The sequence below is a fragment of the Scyliorhinus torazame genome, chromosome 21 (assembly GCF_047496885.1).
Source record: "Scyliorhinus torazame isolate Kashiwa2021f chromosome 21, sScyTor2.1, whole genome shotgun sequence".
Lineage (NCBI taxonomy): Eukaryota > Metazoa > Chordata > Chondrichthyes > Carcharhiniformes > Scyliorhinidae > Scyliorhinus > Scyliorhinus torazame.
Window position 1 is genome coordinate 63,033,102 of NC_092727.1, and position 26,635 is coordinate 63,059,736.

Consider the following 26,635-nt stretch of genomic DNA (forward strand, 5'->3'; position numbering starts at 1 on the left):
CTTGCTGTTTATGCTTCCTGAGTAAAGGGAGTGGCGCCGATGTGTCTGGAATTCTATCGGTTACCTGAGTATCAGTCCTTTGTCTTACGGAGATGGGTCATTAAAATGTTAATCGGCTGGGTGTTTTGATGCTGTCTGGATTCTCTGCTCACGAATATACATTCAGGCTCTGTGCCTTCCTGAATCTTACATTGTCCATATTTCCCTTTAGGCTTTGCGAACATCCATGCTTTTCTAAAAAAAATTCTAAGGGGACACTATAACATTCAATCATACATTTCAATTTCTTTACACAAAGGGGAACCTCTAACTGTCCTTACCTAAACTACACTTATGCAGCTAGCTAATAACCAAAAGAACTTACATTACAGTACAAAATAAACAATAGCAGCATCACATTTCTACTTAACACTTATGCCATTTACTGAGAAAGTAATTTGTCTTGAAAACCGCAGAATTTGTTAGTCAGAAAAATGGTTCAAAAAGTGTGAGGTCTGTTGAAGTCTGAGAAAAGGGGCTCTGAGTGTGTATACTGGGGTGCGGAAGGCTCTCCTTCGCCATTTCCGAAGTCTAAGTGTCTGGACGACACTGCAAAGTATTGCTAAAATCAATGGGGCTTCTATCGTGTAAGAAAGGGAATGCCACTTTATGATGTTTTCGCACCATGTTGGGGTATCAGTGGCTATTTCTATGTGTGGCGTGGTGTCTAGGCTAGGGGTAGCATGTTGGGTGGTCATGTTCAGGGCCTATGTGGTGGAGGATATAGGGGCTGATAACGCGCGCAACTGTAGTGATCCAACGACGATCATGATCTGTCTCCTGGTATATTTGTATATTCCTGGGGGTACAAGCATAATATCTGTTTTTATCTTGTTGTTTAATATCTCGTTTGTCTGTCTGTTTCTCCTTAACATCAATTTCCCAGTTAGAATTGTCACCATAAGTGACTCCCTCATTTTTTTTTTTTAAACCAACCATTTGGGAGACAAGACATCCGAGAAAGAAATTCTGTCATAGTCCGAGCACTCTCGCAGCCTGTGTTCGATGCGCTGGGTGGGCGGACAATTTCTCCGTCCAGTGGTGAGGTAGTTTTTCCGAGCAGCAAATTTGTTTCAACCAAGTGTTTGAACATGTAAAGAGCAGTTGGGGGTTAGCGACCGAAGGGTGGAATCCTTGCGGCAGGGCAAGAATGAGGGGAATCTCCGGGTAGGGTGGTGATCAGTACCATTGCTCCACTACCCGAGCTTGGCTGACCAAATACATAGGGGTTCCTCAGGCAGGTCGGGGATCTGTGCCATTACTCCACTGCCTGGGTGACCTTACAAGAACGGAAAGAATTTGAATAGCTATGGACTTACGACAAACTTGTTCCTTTAACTACCCTGTGGCGTCAAAAGAGTAGTTATGACTGCATCAAGAAATTTGGCATGAGATCGACACTCAAAATCGTACAAGAGACAAACATTCAACATTTTTTTTAAAACTAAAGAAAGAAAGCGGGCAGGCTCCATCAGGGAATAGGACACCGTAAATTGCAATCGGTTCCTTTCTCTCATCATCTGGACATCTCAGGGTTCCATTCCGAAAAGGGTTGTAAAGGGGTTAGCATGGTGGGAGTCAGACTCGGAGTCATCACCATCTCCCAGTTACCAAACTCGTGACTGGAGCTTCTGTGCCATGGCGGCGTGGACCGTTTGGGATCCATTTTGTTGTTTCTTATCAGTCGATAAGCGTTATCGTGGTGCCATTGTTTCTTATCCTGTAGGGTGGTAGCGGCAAGGGGGGATCGCTATTGTCGGGAGGTGGGTCAGGTTCTGGTAGTGGCAAATAAATGGTCTCTGAGGGGCAGAACATAAGCAGAACATATCGTGGTCGGTGTCACTGGGGCTGTAGTGACTGGGGTCTGGTCTGTTTTGCCATTGGTCGGGGATTTCAAGTACGTCCGCTGTGCTTTCGCTATCGCTGTCGCTAGCGGCTGAATCAAGTGTGAGGCGGAAACTCAACTCTGGGGGCGGAGTCAAAGTCGTGTCTGTGGACGTGCTGTCCTGGCTGGGGAAGGGTTGGATTAGGTTGCCAGTGGGCGGGTCGTCGTTGTCTGCTATTGCCAGTGAAATGTGGTGTGAGTGGCTGCACTGAGTTCCATAAGCCTTAAGTTGGTTTATATGAAACCATCCTGACTTTCCATTTGGATACATAATCTTATAAACTGAGGGGCTTACTTTATCAGAAATTGAGTAGTGTAGTGTCCTGCAAATTTGGGGGAGAGGAATGAACTAGGATTGTACAGGGAAACCTTGACTTGCCATCTGACTGTATACTCTACCGGGTGTACTGTTTTATCAAAGCAGGCCTTACTCTGCTTTTTCCTAGCACCTAATCTAACAGCTGCGGCGAGCTGTGCTGCTTTAATATTTTCCATTATTTGTTGGACCGCTTTTTCGTGGGTAAGGGCAGTGACTGCGGGGCTGGCCAAATCAAGTCCAAATAAATACTCGGCACCCTTCATGGGTCGTCCGGCCATGAGGGTGTGGGAGGTGTAGCCTGTTGAACGCGACACCGTATTTCTAATAAACATCAGTGCAAATGGGAGAACTGTGTCCCATTTTGTATTATGTTGTTGCACCATCTTCCTAAGTGTTATCTTTAGGGTTCGGTTCATACGTTCCACAATGCCGCTGGATTGTGGGTGATAGGCAATGTGAAACTTCTGTTTAATTCCGAAAATTGTTAGGACGTTTTTCATTACTCTTCCTGTGAAGTGCGAACCTTGGACCGACTCAATACTACGGGGGAGTCCCCATCTAGTAAATATTTGCTGGGTTAGAATTTTTGCTGTCGCTTTAGCTGTGTTTGTCCTGGAAGGAAATGCTTCCACCCATTTTGTGAAGTCGTCGATCATGACCAACACATATTTAAATCCATTTCTGCAGGGGGAGAGGGGACCAATGTAATCTAATTGTAAGTTCGTCCATGGGCCATTAACAGGGCGGGTGTGTCTTAGCTGACTTTTCTTTGCTTATCTGTTTGGGTTGTTCTGGGCGCAAATTAAACAATTTTCAATGTACTGGGTTACATCAGTTTTTAAATCGGGCCACCAGCAGAGAGGTCTGAGGTGGACAAGGGTGGGTTCTACCGCTTGGTGTCCGTGTCCATCATGGAATTGACAAATAATCTGGCTCCTGTCCTGGGTGGGGACCACATAAGTACCATTCTTTAATATGATTCCGTCGTGTACCGTTAAAGTGTCTTTGAACCTATCATAGGGAGCTGGGAAGTCTCCTTTGAAAATTTCCTTAAGCGTGTCGTCTTCCTTTTGTGCCTGTGCCAAATCTTGAATATTGGTCTGTGAGACCTGGACCGCGTGTACTGGGGCACTCTCGGGGGGTTGCCAAAAGTGACCATGTCGTGAGCCTGCTTTGCTAGGGTGTCTGCTTTTACGTTACCGGGTGGGGAGGAACGATGATGGCTTCTAACCTTTATGATTCCATATTTGCGATCTTTAGCTTCTCTGAGAATGTGCTTTAGTAATGGCGCTGAGGGTAGGGGTTACCATCGGCGGTTATAAATCCTCTAGATTCCCACAGGGGCAGGAATTCCGTCAAGCTGTTGCAAACATATAAACTGTCCGAATATATGTCTGCTGGGGTCGGGAACGAATCTGGGTGTTGCACAATGTATGCAATGGCTGCCAACTTAGCTGCCTGTGAACCTAAATGTCCAGGCAACTTTAATGATATCTCCTCTAATGCTCGGCCCTGTGCGTCCTCTACATATATGCCACATCCTTTCCCCGTATCAATGGTGGAGGAGCCATCTACATAAATTTTTAGCAAATTATCTGTGGGCTGGGTTCTCTGTGGTCTGATGCCTGTTTGTGTCGGTAATGATTTGGGAATAAAGGGTCCTGTGTTGTGCTTGGCTGCAATGATTTCACACTCATGTAGGGTTCCTGAATATTGTAAATTATCAGTCAGAAACGTGTGCGTCTTTGTCCTCTTCACTGTAATGTCACGTCCTTGTAGGAGTAGGGTCCAGCGCGCTGCTCTAATTTGGCTTACTGTACCATCTTTTAGCCTACCGTCTAACAGTAGCTGTGTCGGGGTGTGCTCGGTCAAAATGGTTACGGGGTTGAGTCTTGTTATGTACGCGAAGTACTGAACAGCCCAAAAACCTGCGAGTAAGTGCCTTTCACAGGCTGAAAATCCTTGCTCTACCGGATCTAAAACTCGTTATGGGTCCTAAACGATCGTGCCTTTCCTGGAGAAGTACGGCTGAAAGTGTTCGGTTGGTGGTCGCTACCTCTATTGCGTATGGGGAGTGTGGGTCTGGTGCCTGCAAAGCGGGAGCTGTACTGATGGCGTGTTTTAATGTATCGATGGCATCCGTGTGCTGTGGAAGCCATTTCCATGGGGCCTGTTTCTTAAAGGAGCTCGGAAAGTGGGCTGCCTTTGTGGCAAAACCGCCTATATGGTTCCTGCAATAACATAGAAAAACATAGAAAACATAGAAAAATACAACACAGAACAGGCCCTTTGGCCCACGATGTTGTGCTGAACCTTTGTCCTAGATTAATCATAGATTATCATAGAATTTACAGTGCAGAAGGAGGCCATTCGGCCCATCGAGTCTGCACCGGCCCTTGGAAAGAGCACCCTACCCAAGGTCAACACCTCCACCCTATCCCCATAACCCAGTAACCCCACCCAACACTAAGGGCAATTTATCATGGTCAATCCACCTAACCTGCACATCTTTGGACTGTGGGAGGAAACCGGAGCACCCGGAGGAAACCCACGCACACACGGGGAGGATGTGCAGACTCCGCACAGACAGTGACCCAGCAGGGAATCAAACCTGGGACCCTAGAGCTGTGAAGCAAATTGTGCTATCCACAATGCTACCATGCTGCCCAACCAGTTGTAATAATGACTGGAGTGCTGTAACATTATGGGGCAAGGGCAATTTAACAATTGAATCAATATGTTTTTTGCTCTATCTCACGCTTACCCCATGCGTTATAACTGTTCCTAAATAAGTGACCTTTTCTTGGAGAATTTGGGCTTTTTTGGAGTTGATTTTACATCAAATTTCTTTTCGGAGACCTAATAATTCAGAAAGAAGCGAAATGTGCGCTTCCTTGGTGTCAGTCTGTAGGAGCAAGTCATCCACATACTGAATGAGGCATTCGGGTTGGGAAAATTTCGATAATCCATTCGCCAATTGTCTGTGAAAAATGGAGGGGGAGTTGTAGAAACCTCGTGGAAGGCATGTCCACATGTATTGCTGTCCTTGGAAGGTGAACGCAAATTTATACTGCAAATCTTTATCCAATGGAATGGACCAAAATCCATTGCTAATGTCCAGAACCGTGAAAAATTTTGACTGTCGTCCCTGCTTTAACATGGCCTCGGGACTCGTGGCAATGGTGGGGGCTGCTAACGGAGTTACTTTGTTTAATTCTCTATAATCGATGGTCAGTCTCCATGAACCATTTGGTTTTCTTACGGGCCAAATCGAGGCATTGTTTGTTGAGGCTACGGGCCGAAGTACACCTTGATCCAATAAACTTTGAATTACCTTAGCTATTTCTCCCTCAGCTTGCTGTGGAAAACCGTACTGTTTCTGGGGCTTAGGATTGGGACCTGCAATGGTGACCATTCCTGGAATTTTACCGCAGTCGTGCTTGTGCTGGGCAAAAGATGCTTTGTGTTTCTTTAAGACTTCCCTAATTGATTTGTCTGTGGTAATGGTTTGTGGACCAATCCAGTAATCTCCCATTGAGCTAATCCTGTGTTGGTAGACTCTACTGTGAGCGTGACGGGGGCTTGTGCTGCTCTAGCCATTTTCCACACACACTTATTCACAGGGTCAAAAGAAAGGTTGTGTGAGCTCATGAAATCTATCCCCGAGATGTGTTCTGCTGTCTGGGGTAAATCTACTAAAACGACTGGGTGCTTGGTTCTAATGTTACCGATCTGAATATCCACAGGGGCCTAAAGTATCCCTGTTGGAGGTGTCCTGTAAATCCACTAAGAGTGATAGTGTTTGTAGCGGGCCATATATCTCACTGGTACATCATGGAGGAGTTTAATGTGGTTCGGGACCCTCCTGTGTCCCAAAGAACCTCTGTGGGGTGCCCCCGGACAGTGCCTGTGACTACCAGTCTTCCGGACTTGTCCCAGATTGTGTCGCAGATGCAAGTTGGGGAGTCCGAACACCGTCAATCGGTGCCATTTATGGCCAAATTATCTGAATGGGCGCAACACTGTGGATAGATCTGGCATTGTTCCTATGTGGGGCATTTGCGTGCTGATTCCGTTGCGGGTTCGGGGGTCATTGCATTCTCATGCGTAATGTCCCCTCTGTCCACAATTATAGCATCCCTGTGCTTTATGGTGCTGTGCGTTATTTCTACCTTCATTGACCCATGCGGGGTCTTGATGTGTCCTTACTGGATTCATTGCTTCTACCTTCTCCTGCTCTGCCTTGTTATGGAGGGATTGTTCCCAAGTTCTAGAGAGTCTCTTCAGAACCCACACTTCATTGTGTGCAGGGTCTGAGGGGTTATAATTTGCACATGCTTTTTGTCCTGCCTCTGTGGCATGGGAGACTAAGATACGGGTCCATTTGGCCATATTGTCTGCAGTTAAATGGGCGTGGGCTAAATCTCCAAATACTGCTGTGAAGTGTATCCAGAGGCGTCCAGCAAATGCTGTTGGATGCTCTCCCTTCTTCTGCCTACATTGGTTGAGTCCTTCTATGGGATCTCGTCTATTATAGCCAATTGCATCTATGATAGCTGTCTTCATATCCTGGAGGCTACCTCCTCCTACATTTTGTGGGTGGGAAGGACTGAACTAATGGATGGGTCAAAGCTCATTGCTATGAGTTTCACTTGCTCTTGCTCGTCCAGACCATACATGACTGTCTGTTGTCTAACTCGCTCAAAGAAATGGTGTGGGTCTGATGTGGGTTGAAAGCTTTCTATTTTATCGCGGGCATCCCTTAACTGGGTGATGGTTAGTGGGGTGGTGTACACAAAATCGGGTTGGTCTTCTGTCGGTACTCTGCGCTGCGTGGTGACTGGATTCATAGGGTTGTGTGCTGCCTGTGCAGTCAATGGTGCAGGTGCTTTCCTTTTCGGGGCCTGGGGGGCTCTATTCTGAATCTCTGTTCCATTTACGTATCGATGGGCAGTTTCGTTAAGTTCCTGCCAATCGGGGCCATCTTCCTGGTCTAAATTTGGTCCAAAGGTATCTCTGAAACCGTTCTAAACTGAGAGCAGTGATTGCAATTTTGCAATTTGCTGCCTGCATTTGGCATGGTCTAGCGAACTCTGCTTTTGTTCCGTGGTGGAACTGTGGTGTGCTCGTAGGGCTGCCTTTAAGTCCTCGCATTGCTTTTTCAATAGTTCTACTTGGTGTTCTGTTGGTGTGCCCGTTTGACATCAGCCACCTTCTTGTCCTTCTCTGCTAGCTGCTCTCGGAGTTGCTCATTTACTTTTTCGCATTCACTAACGTTTCCCTCACTACTCTTCTCTTTCCCTGCAAGCTGTCTGCGGAGCATCCTCACGACCTCTGTGCCTCGCAATTGTGCCAAACAGGACACGATTGCCATTGGCTTACGAACTCTACATAAACTCTTTTTATGGATCTCGGTCAGGTTATCCCACCAAGTTTGTCCTATACTACCAGGACTTGTCTCTTCACTTGCACATAACTCAGATCATACGGGCCATCCTTTCCCCTTTAGGTACTTCCTAATTTCCTCTTCCCATATGGGACACTGCTCTGCTCTACTGGTCGCTGCGACCTCGAGTTCCTGTGGGTACATAAGGCGGTCCATTGCCTTCATTGCCATTTCTATGATTATGTCTCTGTATCTCTACCGTAATCTCTGTATCTCTACAGTAATCTCTGTATTTCTACCATGAATTTGGGACAGGGGGAATAAAGCAGTGATGCAAACAGCAGGTATGGCTTAAGCTATTTTCCGGTTCACACAACTCCCGAAGGTTTCACGCAACAAAATCTAACGCGTTTACCTTATATCCCTGTTAGTACGCATGCTAATTAATACACACTTCCGAATCTTGGAGGTTTGATCGATACTGGTCTTACACTTGTGGTTTCTTTTACTTTTCCAATTGGGCTTCCAATTCAAACATTTTGTGGTTTCTCTCGGAGTGACAAAATCACTTCTGGGTCGAGTCTCGGAGGAGTCGCCAGTAATGTTGCTATATTTACTCGCTATAAATATGGCAGTCAATAAGGTTGCCCTTCCTTTGTCTAGATATTGATATTATATTGCTTTCAGAGTCGCCAGGTATCAAATGATACCACCACAAGGTTCAACCGGATATCGATCAAAGACCCAACAACCAGTTAGTTAGTTCAAGTTCAATAATACTTTATTTACACACAAGATTAACTTATACATGCAACATAAACACTACGAGCTGAACTACACCTAACAACTATGACAACCTGTACTTAACTTCAGGCACCCGGCTTAGGTCAGAGGAACAGTGGCCTTTGTTCGAATCTGGATCTGCTGGGTCTGGAGAAGTAACTGCGGTTCAGCTGAGCTCATCCGTCTGGTAGCGGGCGTTGAACTTGAACTTGCTTCTGGTGGTGCTGCAGTTGGAGATGGACGTTGCCGGAGCGCTAGGTCCAAGAGAGATCGAACACACGGCAGTGTCCCTCTTTATCCTTGGGAGGTTTTGCGCTCTTTTGAGCGGTCCTTGGGTTTGGACCCAATTAATTGGCCAGTTCTTGATCACTGCCTTTGATCTGAGCCAATAAAGGCGCGGGTGCCTTGATGACTGGGCGTGTTCTAAGCGGTCATTGATATTGCTGTTTATGCTTCCTGAGTATAGGGAGTGGCACCGAAATGTCTGGACTTGTATCGGTTACCTGAGTATCAATCCTTTGTCTTACGGAGATGGGTCATTAAAATGCTAATCGGTTGGGGGTTTCGATGCTGTCTGGATTCTCTGCTCACGAATATACATGCAGGCTCTGGGCCTGCCTGAATCTTACATTGTCCATATTTCCCTTTAGGCTTTGCGAACGTCCATGTTTCTTGTTGTAAGTGGCCATCCCAGATGGCTACAATCCTCAGACTGTGATCCCTGGTTCTGGATGCACCCATCAATGGTAACATCTTCCCTGCATCTACCCTGTCTAGCCCTGCTAAAATTTTCTAAGTCTCTATGAGATCCCTCCTCATTCTTCTGAACTCCAGCGAGAACAATCCCAACCGAGACAATCTCTCCTCATATGACAGATAATGTTATCGTAATTTGCCTTTCCCCAGTTTAGCACCTTAACCCAAGGGTCACCCTCATCCCTGTCCAAAAGTACCCGAAAACATACGGAATTGTGGTCACTAATCCCAAAATGGTCCCCGACTGAAACCTCAACCACCTGTCCAGGCTCATTCCCCAATACCAGGTCCAGTACTGCCCCTTCCCTGGTTGGACTATCTGCATATTGCAGCAAGAAGCCTTCCTGGATACACCTTACAAACTCTGCCCCATCCAAGCCCCTAGCGCTAAGTGAGCCCCAGTCAATATAGAAGTTAAAATCCCCTACCACAACAACCCTGTTACTTTTGTACCTATCCAAAATCTCTCTACCCATCTGCTCCTCTTTCTCTCGCTGGCAGTTGGGGGGCCTGTAATAAACGCCCAGCATTGTGATTTCCCATTTCCTGTGGCTGAGCTCTCCCCAGATTGCCTCATTGTATGAGCCCTCCGAGGTCTCCTCCCGCAGTACGGCTATAATATTCTCCTTAACCAGTAATGCTACTCCCCCACCCCTTTTACATCCCCCTCTATCTCTCCTGAAGCATCAATATCATCCAGCGTTCAGCTGCCAATCCTGCCCTTCCTTTAACTACATTTCTTTGATAGCCACAATATCACAGTTCCAAGTACTCTAAGTTCAGTGCTCTAAGTTCATCTGCCTTACCTGCTGTACTTCTGACGTTGAAACAAATACACTTCAGACCACTGTGTTTGAGCAGACAGGGTGATGTTGTTGTTCTCTTATTTTTGTTCTCTATTAATACTTCAGTTATTACACCTTCTAAGCTAACGCTCTGGTTCCCACCCCCAATGGCATACTGACTCTATCAAACCTCCCAGCCAGGATATTGGTGCCCCTCCAGTTTAGATGCAACCCGTCCTTCTTGCACAGATCCCACCTGCCCCAGAAGAGATTCCAATCGTCCAGAAATCTGAAACCCTCCCACCTACTTCACCAGTTTAGCCACGTATTTAGTTGCACTATCCTCCTATTTCTAGCCTCACTGGCACGTGGCACAGGGAATAATCTTGAGATTACAACCCTAGAGGTCCTGCTTTTTAGATTACTGCCTAACTCGCTGAGCTCCTTCTGCAGGACCTCAACACTCTTCCTGCCTATGTCGTTAGTACCTATGTGTATGTGTACCTATGAACTCTGGCTGTTCCCCCTCCCCCTTCAGGATGTCTTGTGTTCGTTCAGAGACATCCTTGACCCTGGCACCAGGAGGCAACATATCATCCTGGAGTCTCTTGCACACACACAGAAGAGCCTATTTATGCCGCTTACTATAGAGTCCCCTATAACTATCATTCTGTATTTTGTCCTCCCCTGTGGAGCAATGGAGCCAGTGGTGGTGCCACTGTTCTGGCTGCTGTTGTTTTCCGCTGTTAGGCTAACCCCCCAACAGTATCCAAAATGGTATGCCTGTTAGAGAGGGTGACAGCCACAGAGGATTCCTGCACTGACTGCCTGCCCTTTCTAGCGGGCACCCATCTATCTGCCTGCACCTTAGTTGTGACCACGCCTCTATAACTTCTATCTATGACGCTTCCCGACACCTGCAAGCTCCTAAGTGCATCCAACTGCTGCTCCAACCAAGCCACATGGTCTGTGAGGAGTTGCCATTGGTTACACTTCCAGTAGAGGCAGTTGACCGGAACGCTGGAAGCGTCACGGATCTCCCACAGCTCACAGTAAGAGCACTGCACCCCGCTAAGTGACATTTAAGCACTAGCTAATTAATTTAAAATAAATACTTTTAAAATTGTTATTAGATTAAGTTACAATGAAATACATGGTTCCTGGCACTAGTTTTGTACTGCAAAATCAAATGCTAAATGCTAATCTCCTCCCTCAGGTTTAGTTGCTCCTCTGCCGAGTTAATGAATTAACTTCCCAGACTTACCTTCCCAGACTGCACTCCGGATTACTCCCACTCAGAGACACAAACACCACTCACCTTCCCAGACTGCACTCCGGATTACTCCCACTCAGAGACACAGACACAAATACCACTTTCCTTCCCAGACTGCACTCCGGCTTTCTCCTGTTCAGTGACACAGACACAAATACCACTTACCTTCCCAGACTGCACTCCGGATTTCTCCCACTCAGAGACACAAATACCACTTACCTTCCCAGACTGCACTCCGGATTTCTCCCGCTCAGTGACACAGACACAAAATAACACGCACCTTCCCAGACTGCACTCCGAATTTCTCCCGCTCAGTGACACAGACACAAATACCACTTACCTTCCCAGACTGCACTCCGGATTTCTCCCGCTCAGTGACACAGACACAAAATAACACGCACCTTCCCAGACTGCACTCCGAATTTCTCCCGCTCAGTGACACAGACACAAATACCACTTACCTTCCCAGACTGCACTCCGGATTTCTCCCGCTCAGTGACACACACACAAAATAACACGCACCTTCCCAGACTGCACTCCGAATTTCTCCCGCTCAGTGACACAGACACAAATACCACTTACCTTCCCAGACTGTACTCCGGATTTCTCCTGCTCAGTGACACAGAGGCACAAATACCACTTACCTTCCCAGACTGCACTCCGAATTTCTCCCGCTCAGAGACACAAACACAAATACCACTTACCTTCCCAGACTGTACTCCGGATTTCTCCTGCTCAGTGACACAGAGGCACAAATACCACTTACCTTCCCAGACTGTACTCTGGATTTCTCCCACTCAGAGACACAAATACCACTTTCCTTCCCAGACTGTACTCCGGATTTCTCCTGCTCAGTGACACAGAGGCACAAATACCACTTACCTTCCCAGACTGCACTCCGGATCACTCCCACTCAGAGACACAGAGGCACAAATACCACTTACCTTCCCAGACTGCTCTCCGGATTTCTCCTGCTCAGTGACACAGAGACACAAATACCACTTACCTTCCCAGACTGCACTCCGGATTTCTCCCGCTCAGAAACACAGAGACACAAATACCACTTACCTTCCCAGTCTGCACTCCGGATTTCTCCTGCTCAGAGACACAGACACACAAATACAACTTACCTTCCCAGTCTGCACTCCGGATTTCTCCCACTCAGCTCCGGTCCCGATGTGAAGGCCGCAGATCCCTGAGGTAAATTTTTTTTAATGCTACTTACCTTCCCAGACTGCACGCCGGGTTTCTTCCACTCATCTGCACTCCCGATGTGAAGGCCGCAGATCCTGAGGTAAGTTGTTTTACACCACATACCTTCCCAGACTGCACTCTGGATTTCTCCTGGCGGGGAAGCAGAAATCACACAGTGTTAGACAGTCCTACATATGCAGCCAAGGGGGTGGGTAGCTGGTGGCTTCAGTGGCCAGGGCACCCGGCCATGGCGGCCAACATTGGTTTCGGCATCTGCTGCACTATGGGGGTTCGACCGCTCTCCTGGTGGGGGTAGGGGGTGCGGGTAGAGTTAAGGGTGTGTGGGACAGGGGTTAGTGCCAGTTAGTCTCAGAAACGGAGAATTATGCCAAAAGTACATTTTGGGTGCGTATAGCGGGGAACCTTCTCAATGCCTACAGCGGGCCTCTGCTGTTTCTCTTGGCCTCTGTCAGGAACGCCCTGCAGAGGCGCACTTAACTCATTTCCTGCACTGCTGAGCAAGAAATACCATTTTAAATGCTGCCCCAATCCCTTGACTCCTCTCAAACACCATGCCAGACCTTCCTCGCCCCAACTTATCTCTTACGGGGCCCTCGAGCACCCCCCCCCCCCCCCCACCCCCCACCCTCACCGCAGCTCATAAGGGCAGGACACCCCTGGGTGGCACTGCCAAGGTGACAGTCTGGCATCTGGAGTGCCTGGGTACTACCTTGCCCAGAGCCCAACCACCCGAGTGCCTCTGATGGCTCGGGTGAAACCCTCCCCCCAGTTCCGTTACGCCTGGTCCACGTTTGTGTGGACCGGTTCGAAATGGCGCCATGGCAAGGCCTCCCAGGGCGTTCATTCCCAGGCCTCTGGAGAATCGGGCGCGCCATATTTAAATGAGCCTAATGGCTCACTTAAAGATGTAAATCTCTGGGTCTCGTGAGGCGTTCTGAGCGCTGCAAATCTCGCGATAGAAGCCTCACGTGAGATTTAACGGCCACATCACATTACCGAATCGGGCGCGTCGAGGCCGTTCATTCACCCCCAATACTGCACTTGAGGCCAAACCAGTGTTTTATAAAGTGTTTTATATGATTTCTATGCCTCTATTAATAAACTGAGTTACTCTGTTCCTGCACCCTTTTTAGAATTTTATTCTTAATTTAATATTCCCTCTCCTTGATCGTTCCACCAAAACATATCTCTGTAGTTAAGTTCATCTGCCACTTTACAGCTAAGCCAACCAAGCTGTCTACATCCTCTTGAAGTCTGTCACAATCCTCCTCATCATTCAGTGAGCTTCCAAGATTTGTCTCATTTATAGATTTTGGAATTGTGCTTTGAACATGCAAATCCAGGTCAGGAAAAGCAGTGGTCTGAATGCCGCTATTGGGGTGTCCCACTATAAACCTTCCTCAAGTCTGAAAAGCAACACTCACCAAGATGCTGTGCTTCGTGTCACTCAGCCGACTTTGTGTCCATCCTGGGCAGGATTCCCCTGTCCCATTGCAGTGAATGGAGTTTAAGTGAGCATCAAATTCTCCATTCTCGTAGGCACCGCAGCGGGGTGAACACAGAATGAAGAATCACGGCTATCGCCATGTACCTTTTTATATCATGGGCGGGTTTCTCAAACAGGGGCGAGACTTCATTAAAGAGCGGAGAGACAGGGGCGAGACTTCATTAAAGAGCGCGGAGAGACAGGGGCGAGACTTCATTAAAGAGCGGAGAGACAGGGGCGAGACTTCATTAAAGAGCGCGGCGAGACGGGGCGAGACTTCATTAAAGAGAAGAGAGACAGGGGCGAGACTTCATTAAAGAGCAGAGAGACAGGGGCGAGACTTCATTAAAGAGCGCGGAGAGACAGGGGCGAGACTTCAATAAAGAGCGTGGAGAGACAGGGGCGAGACTTCATTAAAGAGCGGAGAGACAGGGGCGAGACTTCATTAAAGAGCAGAGAGACAGGGGCGAGACTTCATTAAAGAGCGCGGAGAGACGGGGCGAGACTTCATTAAAGAGCGCGGAGAGACAGGGGCGAGACTTCATTAAAGAGCGCGGAGAGACAGGGGCGAGACTTAATTAAAGAGCGCGGAGAGACAGGGGCGAGACATCATTAAAGAGCGTGGAGAGACAGGGGCGAGACTTCATTAAAGAGCGCGGAGAGACGGGGCGAGACTTCATTAAAGAGCGCGGAGAGACAGGGGCGAGACATCATTAAAGAGCGTGGAGAGACAGGGGCGAGACTTCATTAAAGAGAAGAGAGACAGGGGCGAGACTTCATTAAAGAGCGCGGAGAGACAGGGGCGAGACTTCATTAAAGAGCGGAGAGACAGGGGCGAGACTTCATTAAAGAGCAGAGAGACAGGGGCGAGACTTCATTAAAGAGCACGGAGAGACGGGGCGAGACTTCATTAAAGAGCGGAGAGACAGGGGCGAGACTTCATTAAAGAGCGGAGAGACAGGGGCGAGACTTCATTAAAGAGCAGAGAGACAGGGGCGAGACTTCATTAAAGAGCACGGAGAGACGGGGCGAGACTTCATTAAAGAGCACGGAGAGACGGGGCGAGACTTCATTAAAGAGCGCGGAGAGACAGGGGCGAGACTTCATTAAAGAGCGCGGAGAGACAGGGGCGAGACTTCATTAAAGAGCGCGGAGAGACAGGGGCGAGACTTCATTAAAGAGCAGAGAGACAGGGGCGAGACTTCATTAAAGAGCGCGGAGAGACGGGGCGAGACTTCATTAAAGAGCGCGGAGAGACAGGGGCGAGACATCATTAAAGAGCGTGGAGAGACAGGGGCGAGACTTCATTAAAGAGCGCGGAGAGACAGGGGCGACACTTCACTAAAGTGCGCAGAGAGACAGGGGCGAGACTTCATTAAAGAGCAGAGAGACAGGGGTGAGACTTAATTAAAGAGCGTGGAGAGACAGGGGCGAGACTTCATTAAAGAGCGCGGAGAGACGGGGATAGACTTAATTAAAGAGCGCGGCGAGACAGGGGCGAGACTTCATCAAAGAGCGTGGAGAGACGGGGCGAGACTTCATTAAAGAGCGCGGAGAGATGGGGCGAGACTTAATTAAAGAGCGCGGAGAGATGGGGCGAGACTTCATTAAAGAGCGGAGAGACAGGGGCGAGACTTCATTAAAGAGCGGAGAGACAGGGGCGAGACTTCATTAAAGAGCGCGGAGAGACAGGGGCGAGACTTCATTGAAGAGCACGGAGAGACGGGGCGAGACTTCATGAAAGAGCAGAGAGACAGGGGCAAGACTTTGTTAAACAGCGCGGAGAGACGGGGCGAGACTTCATGAAAGACCAGAGAGACAGGGGCGAGACTTCATTAAAGAGCAGAGAGACAGGGGCGACACTTCATTAAAGAGCATGGAGAGTTTTTCAGCGGCAGCACCGAGAGCAGTAACCAGGGGGCTGTTGGGAAGGTAAGTTTCCCGTTTTAAAAACTTACCTTACAGGAGCAGTGAGAGGGAGGAGCTGAGTGGGAGCGGTCGAATTGCGCTCTGGGAAGGTGAGTGAACTGATATATTTGGGCAGCGGCTGAACCCGAGACACTACACGTGTAGTGTCTCCCACCCGCCCTCCTCCTTTAACCAAAAAAAAATACTGTGGTATGTTGATAAGGTAAGGTTTTTCTATTTCTATTTCTTTTTATCGTGTGATTGGTAACAATTTTTATTTATTTTTTCCTTTTTCATTTATCTATCATTTGATATTATAGTTGGACTAAGTTAAGCTTAAATTAAGATTAAAAATGGCAGGAGATCCCAGACCCGTGTTATGCTCCTCTTGCTCAGTGTGGGAGCTCAGGGACGTGGCTGATGTCCCTGACACCTTCACATGCAGGAAGTGTGTCCAGCTGCAGCTCTTGTTACACCGCATGACGGCTCTGGAGCTGCGGATGGACTCACTTTGGAGCATCCGCGATGCTGAGGAGGTCGTGGATAGCACGTTTAGCGAATTGTTCACACCACAGATTAGGATTGCTGAGGGAGAAAGGGAATGGGTGGCCAAAAGGCAGAGGAAAAGCAGAAAGGCAGTGCAGGTGTCCCCTGCGATCATCTCCCTCCAAAACAGGTATACCGTTTTGGATACTGTTGGGGGAGATGGCTCACCAGGGGAAGGCAGCAGTAGCCAGGTTCATGACACCATGGCTGGCTCTGCTGTACAGAAGGGCGGGAAAAAGAGTGGAAGGTCTATAGTTATAGGGGATTCAATTGTACGGGGAGTAGATAGGCGGTTCTGTGGTCGAAAACGAGACTCCCGAATGGTATTTTGCCTCCCAGGTGCACGGGTCAGGGATGTCTCAGGTAGGCTGCAGAACATTCTGAAGGGGGAGGGTGAACAGCCAGTTGTCGTGGTGCAGATAGGCACCATTGATATAGGTAAAAAATGGGATGAGGTCCTGCAAGCAGAATTTAGGGAGTTAGGAGCCAAGTTTAAAAAGTCGGACCTCAGAGGTAGTAATCTCAGGATTGCTACCAGTGCCACGTGCAAGTCAGAGTAGAAATGAAAGAATAGGCAAGATGAATGCGTGGCTTGAGAGATGGAGGGATTCAGATTTTTGGGACATTGGGACCGGTTCTGGAGGAGGTGGAACTACTACAAATTGTACGGTCTACACCTGGGCCGGACTGGAACCAATGTCCTTGGGGGTGCTCTTGCTAACGCTGTTGGGTAAGGTTTAAACTAATGTGGCAGGGGGATGGGAACCAAATGAGGAAGTTAGTGGACAGTAAGGAGGTAGTAACTAAAGCCTGTAAGGAACTAGATCATGAAGTCAGCGTGACTAAGGAGAAGAGTAGGCAAGGAGCAGATGATGAACGCAAAGGGACTGGTGGTACGAGGTGCATTTGTTTTAATGCAAGAAGTGTACTAGGTAAGGCAGATGAACTTAGGGTTTGGATTAGTACCTGGGAGTATGATGTTATTGCTATTACTGAGACATGGTTGAGGGAAGGGCATGATTGGCAACTAAATATCCCAGGATATCGATGCTTCAGGCGGGATAGAGAGGGAGGTAAAAGGTGTGGAGGAGTTGCATTACTGGTCAGAGAGGATGTCACAGCTGTGCTGAAGGAGGCCTCGAGCAGTGAGGCGATATGGGCAGAGCTCAGAAATAGGAAGGGTGCGGTAGCAATGTTGGGGCTGTACTACAGACCTCCCAACAGCGAGCGTGAGATAGAGATACTAATATGTAAATAGATTATGGAAAGAACAAAGAACAAAGAAAACTGCAGCACAGGAACAGGCCCTTCGGCCCTCCAAGCCCGTGAAGACCATGCTGCTCGACTAAACGACAATCTTCTACACTTCCTGGGTCCGTATCCCTCTATTCCCATCCTATTCATGTATTTGTCAAGATGCCCCTTAAATGTCACTATCGTTCCTGCTTCCACCACCTCCTCCGGCAGCGAGTTCCAGGCACCCACTACCCTCTGTGTAAAACACTTGCCTCGTACATCTGCTCTAAACCTTGCCCCTCGCACCTTAAATCTTTGCCCCCAGTAATTGACCCCTCTACCCAGGGGAAAAGCCTCTGACTATCCACTCTGTCTATGCCCCTCATAATTTTGTAGACCTCTATCAGGTCGCCCCTCAACCTCAGTCGTTCCAGTGAAAACAAACCAAGTTTATTCAACCGCTCCTCATAGCTAATGCCCTCCATACCAGGCAACATCCTGGTAAATCTCTTCTGCACCCTCTCTAAAGCCTCCACATCCTTCTGGTAGTGTGGCGAACAGAATTGAAGACTATACTCCAAGTGTGGCCGAACTAAGGTTCGATACCGCTGCAACATGACTTGCCAATTCTTATACTCAATGCCCCGGCCAATGAAGGCAAGCATGCCGTATGCCTTCTTGACTACCTTCTCCACCTGTGTTGCCCCTTTCAGTGACCTGTGGACCTGTACACCTAGATCTCTCTGACTTTCAATACTCTTGAGGGTTCTACCATTCACCGTATATTCCCTACCTGCATTAGACCTTCCAAAATGCATTACCCCACATTTGTCCGGATTAAACTCCATCTGCCATCTCTCCACCCAAGTCTCCAAATGATCTAAAGATGTAGGAGCAACAGGGTGGTGGTGATAGGAGATTTTAATTTTCCCAACATTGACTGGGATGCACTTAGTGTCAGAGATCTAGATGGAGCAAAATTTGTAAGGAGCATCCAGGAGGGTTTTCTAGAGCAGTATGTAAATAGTCCAACTCGGGAAGGGGCCTTACTGGACCTGGTTTTGGGGAATGAGCCCAGCCAGGTGGTTGAAGTTTCAGTCAGTGATTACTTTGGGAATAGTGATCACAATTCTGTAAGTTTTAGAATACTCATGGACAAAGATGAGAGTGGTTCTAAAGGAAGAGTGCTAAGTTGGGGGAAGGCCAACGATACCAAAATTCGGCAGGAGCTGCGGAATGTGGATTTGGAGCAGCTGTTTGAAGGTAAATCCATATTTGATATGTGGGAGGCTTTTAAAGAGAGGTTGATTAGAATGCAGGACAGACATGTCCCTGTGAAAATGAGGGATAGAAATGGCAAGATTAGGGAACCATGGATGACAGGTGAAATTGTGAAACTAGCTAAGAGGAAAAGGAAGCATACATAAGGTCTAGGCGACTGAAGACAGACGAAGCTTTGGAAGAATATAGGGAATGTAGGACCAATCTGAAACGAGGAATCAAGAGGGCTAAAAGGGGTCATGAAATATCTTCACCAAACAGGGTGAAGGAAAATCCCAAAGCCTTTTATTCATATATAAGGAGCAAGAGGGGCTGAGAGGAAGCAGCCAGTGCAGGGATCCTCTGTGGTCGTTCCCCTCAGTAACAAGTATACCACTTTGGATACTGTTGAGGGGACGACCTACCAGGGGAAAGCCACGGTGAACGGATCTCCAGCACTGAGTCCGTCCCTGTGGCTCAGAAGGGAAGGAGGGAGAGCAGGAGAGCAATAGTTATTGGGGATCGATAGTTAGAGGGACAGATAGACGGTTCTGTGGCAGCGAAAGAGACTCACGGATGGTATGTTGCCTCCCGGGTGCCAGGGTCCGTGACGTCTCGGACCGTGTTTTCAGAATCCTTAAGGGGGAGGGGGAGCAGTCACAAGTCATAGTACACATCGGTACCAACGACATAGGTAAGAGAAGGGAAGGGGATTTAAAACAGGAATTTAGGGAGCTAGGGTGGAAGCTGAGAGCCAGGACTAACCATGTTGTCATCTCTGGTTTGTTGCCGGTGCCACGTGCTAGCGGGGTGAGGAACAGGGCGAGAGTGCAGATAAACACGTGGCTGCAGGGATGGTTTAGGAGGGAGGGTTTCAGGTACGTGGATAATTGGAGCACATTCTGGGGAAGGTGGGACCTGTACAGACAGGACGGTTTGCATCTGAACCAGAGGGGCACAAATATCCTGGGAGAGAAATTTGCTATGGCTCTTCGGGGGGGGTTTAAACTAATTTGTCAGGGGCTGGGAAACGAGCTGTAGTCCAGAAGCCAGTGTTGAGAGTAGTGAGGTACTGAGGAGGGTATCAAGGTCGCAGGAGTGTACCGGCAGACAGAAAGGTGGGTTGAAGTGTGTCTACTTCAATGTAAGGAGCATCCGGAATAAGGTAGGTGAACTCGGAGCGTGGATTGGTATTTGGGACTACGATGTTGTGGCCATTACGGAGACATGGTTAGAACAGTGACAGGAAAGATTGTTGGAAGTTCCAGGGTATAGATGTTTCAGTAAGAGTAGGGAAGGTGGTAAAAGAGGTGGAGGAGTAGCATTATTAATCAAGGATAGTTTAACGGCTGCAGAAAGGCAGTTTGAAGGGGATCTGCCTTCTGAGGTAATATGGGCTGAAGTTAGAAATAGGAAAGGAGCGGTCACGTTGTTAGGAGTTTTCAACTGGCCCCCAAATAGTAATAGAGATGTGGAGGAAGAAATTGCAAAGCAGTTTATGGATAGGTGTGGAGGTCTCAGGGTAGTTGCCATGGGTGACTTTAACTTTCCAAATATTGATTGGAACCTCTATAGGTCGAACAGTTCGGATGGGGCAGTTTTTGTACATTGTGTGCAGGAGGTTTTCTTGACACAATATGTGGATAGGCTGACAAGAGGTGGGGCCACATTGGATTTGGTACTGGGTAATGAACCGGGCCAAGCATTAGATTTGTTTGTCGGAGAGCACTTTGGAGATAGTGACCACAGTTCGGTGTCTTTCACTATTGCAATGGAGAGGGATAGGGCCATACGGCAGGGCAAGGTTTATAATTGGGGGAGGGGTAATTATGATGCAAGAATTAGGGAGCATAAGATGGGAACAGAAACTGTCAGGGAAAGGCACAAATGAAAAGTGGAGCTTGTTCAAGGAACAAACACTGCGTGTCCTTGATAGGTATGTCCCTGTCAGGCAGGGAGGAAATGACCGTGTGAGGGAACCATGGTTCACAAAAGAGATTGAATGTCTTGTCAAGAGGAAAAAGGAAGCGTATGCAAGCATAAGAAAACAAGGTTCAGTTGGGTCGCTTGAGGGTTACAAGGTAGCAAGGAATGAGCTAAAAAAAAAAGGGCTTAGGAGAGCTAGGAGGGGGCATGAGAAGTCCTTGGCGGGTCAGATCAAGTAAAACCCCAAGGCTTTTTACTCTTATGTGAGAAATAAAAGAATGACCAGGATGAGGTTAGTGGGAACCTGTGCATGGAGTCAGAAGAAATAGGAGAGACGTTGAATGAATACTTTTCTTCAGTGTTCACCAAGGAGAGGGGCCATCTTTTTGAGGATGAGAGTTTGATGCAGGCGGGTAGGCTGGAGGAGGTAGATGTTCTGAGGAAGGATGTATTAGCAATTTTGAAAAACATGAGGGTCGACAAGTCCCCTGGGCCAGATGGGATATATCCAAGGGTTCTTTGGGGGGCAAGGGATGAGATTGCAGAGCCTTTGGCTTTGATCTTTGGGTCCTCACTGTCCACGGGGATAGTGCCAGAGGATTGGAGAGTGGCGAATGTTGTTCTTCTGTTCAAGAAAGGGAATAGGAATGACCCTGGTAATTATAGGCCGGTTAGTCTTACTTCGGTGGTCGATAAGTTAATGGAAAAGGTCCTGAAGGATAGGATTTATGACCATTTGGAAAGATGCAGCTTAATCCGGGCTAGTCAACACGGATTCGTGAAGGTTAAGTCTTGCCTCACGAATTTGATTGAATTCTTTGAGGAGGTAACTAAGTGTGTCGACGAAGGTAGAGCAGTTGATGTCATATACATGGATTTTAGTAAGGCGTTTGATAATGTTCCCCATGGTCGGCTTATGAAGAAAGTAAGGAGGTGTGGGATAGAGGGAAATTTAGCCAATTGGATAAGTAATTGGCTATCACATGGAAGACAGAGAGGGTGGTGGTGGATGGAAAATGTTCAGACTGGAGACCAGTTACCAGCGGTGTACCACAGGGATCAGTGCTGGGTCCTCTGCTATTTGTGATTTTTATCAATGACTTGGAGGAGGGGGCTGAAGGGTGGGTCAGTAAATTTGCTGATGACACCAAGATTGATGGAGTAGTGGATGAGGTGGAGGGCTGTTGCAGGCTGCAAAGAGACATTGATAGGATGCAGAGCTGGGCCAAAAAATGGCAGATGGAGTTTAACCCTGATAAGTGCGAGGTGATTCATTTTGGTAGAAAAAATTTGAATGCGGATTACAGGGTCAATGGCAGGGTTCTCAGGAACGTGGAGGAACAGAGAGATCTTGGGGCTCACGTCCACAGATCTCTGAAGGTTGTCACTCAAGTGGATAGAGCCGTGAAGAAGGCCTATAATATGTTAGCGTATATTAACAGGGGGTTTGAGTTTAAGAGCCGCGGGGTTATACTGCAACTATACATGACCCTGGTGAGACCACATTTGGAGTATTGTATGCAGTTTTGGTCACCTCACTGTAGGAAGGATGTGGAAGCATTGGAAAGGATGCAAAGGAGATTTACCAGGATGCTGCCTGGTTTGCAGGATAGGTCATATGAGGAAAGGTTGAGGGAGCTAGGGCTTTTCTCTTTGGAGCGGAGGAGGATGAGAGGCGACTTAATAGAGGTTATTAAGAAAAATAACCTCTATAAAAAAAAATAGAGGTTTATAAGATGATGAGGGGGATAGATAGAGTGGGCGTTCAGAGACTATTTCCTCGGGTGGATGTAGCTGTTATAAGGGGGCATAACTATAAGCTTCAGGGTGGGAGATAGAGGAGGGATGTCCGAGGGAGGTTCTTTACTCAGAGAGTGGTTAGGGTGTGGAATGGACTGCATGCTGGGATAGTGGAGTTGGACACTTTAGGAACTTTCAAGCGGTTATTGGATAGGCACATGGAGCACACCAGAATGACAGGGAATGGGATAGTTTGATCTTGTTTTCGGACAATGCTCGACACAACATCGAGGGCTGAATGGCCTATTCTGTGCTGTACTGTTCTATGTTCTATGTAAGAGCGTAACTAGAGAAAGGGTTGGCCCACTCAAGGACAAAGGAGGAAAGTTATGCGTGGAGTCAGAGAAAATGCGTGAGATTCTTAACGAGTACTTTGCATCGCTATTCACCGAGGAGAGGGACATGATGGATGTTGAGGTTAGGGATAGATGTTTGATTACTCTAGGTCAAGTCAGCATAAGGAGGGAGGATGTGTTGGGTATTCTAAAAGGCATGAAGGTGGACAAGTCCCCAGGTCCGGATGGAATCTATCCCAGGTTACTGAGGGAAGTGAGAGAGGAAATAGCTGGGGCCTTAACAGATATCTTTGCAGTATCCTTGAACACGGGTGAGGTATCGGACGACTGGAGAATTGCTAATGTTGTCCCCTTGTTTGAGAAGGGTAGCAGGGATAATCCAGGTAATTGCAGACCGGTGAGACTGACGTCAGTGGCAGGGAAGCTGCTGGAGAAGATATTGAGGGATAGGATCTATTCCCATTTGGAAGAAAATGGGCTTATCAGTGATAGGCAACATGGTTTTGTGCAGGGAAGGTCATGTCTTACCAACTTAATAGAATTCTTTGAGGAAGTGACAAAGTTGATTGATGAGGGAAGGGCTATAGATGTCATATACATGGACTTCATTAAGGCTTCGATAAGGTTCCCCATGGTAGGCTGATGGAGAAAGTGAAGTCTCATGGGGTCCAGGGTGTACTAGCGAGATGGATAAAGAACTGGCTGGGCAACAGGAGACAGAGAGTAGTAGTGGAAGGGAGTTTCTCAAAATGGAGAACTGTGATCAGTGGTGTTCCACAGGGATCCGTGCTGGGACCACTGTTGTTTGTGATACACAATAAATGATCTGGAGGAAGGTATAGGTGGTCTGATTAGCAAGTTTGCAGATGACACTAAGATTGGTGGAGTAGCAGACAGTGAAGGGGACTGTCAGAGAATACAGCAGAATATGGATAGATTGGAGAGTTGGGCAGAGAAATGGCAGATGGAGTTCAATCCGGGCAAATGCGAGGTGATGCATTTTGGAAGATGCAATTTAAGAGCGAACTGTACGGTAAATGAAAATTTATCCTGGGGAAAATTCATGTACAGAGAGATCTGGGTGTTCAGGCTCACTGTACCCTGAAGGTGGCTGCGCAGGTTGATAGAGCGGTCAAGAAGGCATACAGCATGCTAGCCTTTATCGGACGGGGTATTGAGTACAAAAGTTGGCAGGTCATGTTACAGTTGTATAAGACTTTGGTTCGGTGGATGCTTTGGAGAGGGTGCAGAGGAGGTTCACCATGATGTTACCTGGTATGAAGTTGAGTAGATTAGGATTATTTTCATTAGAAAGACGGCGGTTGAGGGGGGAACCTCATTGAGGTCTACAAAATCATGAGAGGTATAGACAGGGTGGTTAGCAAGAAGATTTTTCCCAGAGTGGGGGACTCAATTACTAGGGGTCACGAGTTCAACGTGAGAGGGTAAAAGTTTCAAGGAGATATACGTGGAAAGTTCTTTACGCAGAGGGTGGTGGGTGCCTGGAACGCATTGCCAGCGAAGGTGGTAGAGGTGGGCACGATAGCATCATTTAAGATGTATCTAGACAGATACATGAATGGGCAGGGAGCAGAGGGATATAGATCCTTTGAAAATAAGCGACAGTTTTAGATAGAGGATCTGGATCGGCGCAGGCTTGGAGGGCCGAAGGGCCTGTTCCTGTGCTGTAATTTTTCTTTGTTCTTTGTTCTCTGTCGCGCGGTGCCAGATTTCTGGTTCAACATGCCGTCGGGATTCTCCGTTTTGCCAGCTGGTCAATGGGGTTTCCCATTGTGGCAGCCCCATGCCATCGGGAAAATCCCCGTGCTGCCGGCAAAACAGAGCATCCCGACGGCGGAGAGGTCAGCCCCATGTCTTTAACTTTGCTGACAAATTTGTTAAGTGGCACTTTATCAAAAACATTTCGTAAATCCGTAAACAATTTAAATCAATTTACCATCCTGAGGCCGTCCATATGGCGTGCGGCATACTCCTAGAGCACGCCATTTTCAAGGGGGCGGAGCATCGCAAAAGCAGCCACCAATTTCGGCGCAAAAGAGGATTCTCTGGTCGATCGCCAAACGCGATTTTGGGGCCGGCGACCGGAGAATCCCGCCCCTCTTTTTTGAACAAGTGCGTAATATTGGCAATTTTCCAGTCTTCTAACATCACTCCTTATATAAAGAGGATTGGAGAATTATGGCCACTATCGCCATGATTTCCACCCTCAATTCTCTCTTAGGTGCAGCTCATCCGATTCTAATGTCTCATACATTTTAAAGTACAGCCAGCCTTTATCAATTTTTAATTCATCATTTGCTGATGGTGTAAGAATATAAGGATTCAGATTTAAGGTTTGGGAAAGAAACACAAAGGGAAGAAGGTTTATCCACAGTGAGTAGCAACCTGGAACTCACCATCTACGAAGCTGGTGGAGGTGGAAATGCTTAATGATTTCAAAAGGCACACGAGGCTATGGGATAAAGTATGGGCGGCACAGTGGCACATGATTAGCACTGTTGCCTCACAGTTCCAGGGTCCCAGGTTCAATTCCAGCCTTGGTAACTGTTTATGTGGAGTTTGCACTTTCTCTCCGTGTCTGCGTGGGTTTCCTCCAGGTGCTCTGGTTTCCTTCCACAGGGCAAAGATATGCAGGTTAGGTGGATTGGCCATGATAAAAATTGTCCCTTAGTGTCCAGGAGTGTAATAGTAATAATAATCTTTATTAGCACTTTAACACTGCAATGAAGTTACACTCCGGCACCTGTTCGGGTACAGGGAGGGAGAGGTCAGGATGTCCAATTCATCTAACAAGCATGTCTTTCAGGATTTGCGGGAGAAAACCAGAGCACGTGGAGGAAACCCACGCAGACTCAGGGTGAACGTGCAGACTCTGCACAGACAGTGACCCAATCCGGGAATCAAACCCAGGTCCCTGCCGCTGTGAAGGTTAGGTGTACAGGTTAGGTGGGAATAGATTGTGGTGGGCGAGGGAGTGGACCTGGGTACAGTGCTCTTTAGGAGAGTTGGTGCTGATGCAATTGGCCGAAGACTTCCTTCTGCACTGCTGGGATTCTATGATTCTATGACACTGATTAGATTGCTCTGCACAGAACTGACATGACTCAATGGGCTGAATGGCCATAATGATTCTATGTTTATTTGGAATATTTGAAAGAATGATTTGAGCCTAACACCTGGGTTTTAAATAGGAGAAGGTAATTATTGCCCAGTTCTCAGTTTTTGATCTGTGTCTGACATGGACTTTCAGATAGGTGATGATTGAAGTGGAGCTGGTATTCTGGAATAGTTCAGTTTCATGGCCTTTGTAAGCTGGCTGATGTCAATGAACTCCCAGACTTACTTCCTGTGCTTATAGGAAGTTGGCCTGTCAGGTGTGGGAGACTGTAACATGTAACACTGTAACAGGCATAAGTTTAGGGTTTGAAGTGGGGAATGTTGAAGCTTGTGTCTAAGGGGAATCAGAGACCTTGCTGTGACTAAGTGTCTGGTGAGAATGTTTTTGGGAGGGGCACATAATGTGAAGGTTCATCAGGCAGGCACCTGGATCAAGAGGGGAGCTGTGCAGGTACTCACCTAATGGATCCAACAAGTCTTCACTGGAAGATGCTAGGTTCCCCGAAGCTTGAGAAACCCAACCCAGCGGTTACATTTCAAATGTTGCACAACTGTGAGACTCACAGCCACATTGTCATATTTGAAGCTGTCCATCAGT

At 47.7% G+C, this 26,635-nt stretch overlaps 1 protein-coding gene across 1 annotated transcript in view; it reads left to right on the top strand.

Moving 5' to 3' along the window:
- tespa1 (thymocyte expressed, positive selection associated 1) overlaps positions 1-26,635 on the top strand; it is a 298,936-nt gene that overhangs the window by 266,716 nt on the left and 5,585 nt on the right. The gene's annotated exons all lie outside the window — the stretch shown is intronic.